The sequence below is a fragment of the Chrysochloris asiatica genome, unplaced genomic scaffold (assembly GCF_000296735.1).
Source record: "Chrysochloris asiatica unplaced genomic scaffold, ChrAsi1.0 scaffold00268, whole genome shotgun sequence".
Taxonomy (NCBI): Eukaryota; Metazoa; Chordata; class Mammalia; order Afrosoricida; family Chrysochloridae; genus Chrysochloris; species Chrysochloris asiatica.
This window is the reverse complement of record NW_006408786.1, coordinates 1,441,506-1,443,257: the sequence shown is the minus strand read 5'-3', so window position 1 is coordinate 1,443,257 and position 1,752 is coordinate 1,441,506. Positions and strand designations below refer to the sequence as shown.

At 42.0% G+C, this 1,752-nt stretch overlaps 1 pseudogene; it reads left to right on the top strand.

Moving 5' to 3' along the window:
- Positions 1-460: 460 nt before the first annotated feature.
- Positions 461-1,605, top strand: LOC102828118 (annotated as a pseudogene).
- Positions 1,606-1,752: the final 147 nt, after the last annotated feature.

Genomic DNA, 1,752 nt, shown 5'->3' with positions numbered 1-1,752 from the left:
CCTTTTTAAAAAATTTTAATTAGCTTCTCAATCATCATCTGGAAAGCAAACATCCTAGAATAACATCATTAAAACAGCTCTGATATAACACAGTCACTATTACATATCATAAAGCAGGTACAGGATATTTTACATTCGCAGAGGTGTGATACAGGATGGTCCTACATCTAATATACTCGAGGATACAATTAAAAAGGCATTATTTGAGATTTGATTCTACTTTCCAGCAGAGGGCCCAAAGGATGGTGTGACACAGCTCTGGTACATAAACACACCTTCTTAGATGGGATTTCCTTTCATTGTTGTTGTTAACTGCCGTCAAGTTGGTTCCTTTCATTAGTGACGCATTTTCAAGTACTCAGGTCTCTTCATGAGCATCAGCTAAAAACCATTTTTAAAACACCAACAAAACATTCCAAAATGAAACCAAAAAAACAAAACCCACTGGATTCATACAAAGATGACCAAGTGGAGGCAAGCAACACAGTCCACCTAAGTATTAGTTTACCAAATCCGTTGTTTGAATGGTGAGAGCCCCATGGAAGACAAGAGATGCCAAGTAGCACTTCAGAGCTCTAGGCCACGACCAAAACACAGCATCCTGAAAACCGTTTAAGAATCCATCTGAGAAAGCCCTAGGAGTTCTTAGAAGATGAAGAAGGAAGAAGATTATTGGTTGGAATAAAAATAGGGTTGAATGAGTTCCAGAAAGCAGGGTTCTCAAACTCATGGACAACAATCTACAGAAGGAGACAACTTCAAAAGCCATCTAGAAGCAATATACAGAGAAGTAAGATGAGAGGGGCTTCCTCCAGAAAGGAGACAGCTGGTCCTCAGCAGAAGAGTCTGGAGCCAGCTCTTGCAGGCAGATGGGGGTGGGGGCATTCTGCCGAGAACCCCCCTTCAGGATCTGTGAGAAAGACAAGAAAGAGCAAACAAAAGAGTCCTGGAAACAGAGATGGTGGAAGTACCCACGAAGCACCTCAGTCATCTGGGAAGAAAAGGGCCCAGGGCTAACCCTACCTGCTGAAAGTGAGGAGGCACTTAAGAATACAGTGGAGGTTCAGGTGATGATTCCTGAAGAATTAAAACCCTGGCTCAGTGAGGACTGGGACTTGGTTACCAGGCAGGAGCAACTGTTTCAGCTCCCAGCTATGAAAAATGTTGATGCCATTCTGGAAGAATACGTAAATTCTAAGAGATGACAAGGAGATGTCGATAATAAGGAATACACTGTTGGCGAAGTTGTGGTAGGGATAAAAGAATACTTCAATGTGATGTTGAGCACTCAGCTGCTCTACAAATTTGAGAGGCCCCAGTATGCTGAGATCCTCATGGCCCACCCTGATGCACCCATGTCCCCAGTTTATGGAGTACCACACCTACTGAGATCATCAGTGAGAATGGGAACAATGTTGGCCCCGGTTTATGGAGTGCCACACCTACTGGATCATCAGTAAGAATTGGAGCAATGAGAAGAGTCTTTCATTATTATTAGGTTATTAGCATGATTTTCTTAAATATGTGGCAAAGAATTCTATAGCCCTGTTTAGTGCCAGCGATTATAAAGTGGCTTCAGCAAAGTACCATCGCAAAGCCCTGTGAGGGTCTACTGACCACTCACTGTTAAGGTCTGAGTGTCTGTAAACACTTTTATTTTTGTCCTTAGTCTTTTTCTGGTATAATTGATGTTCTCTAAAATTGTTAATGTTATCACAGGGCTTATATTGAAGTTTGTTTTCTGCTTGCTTC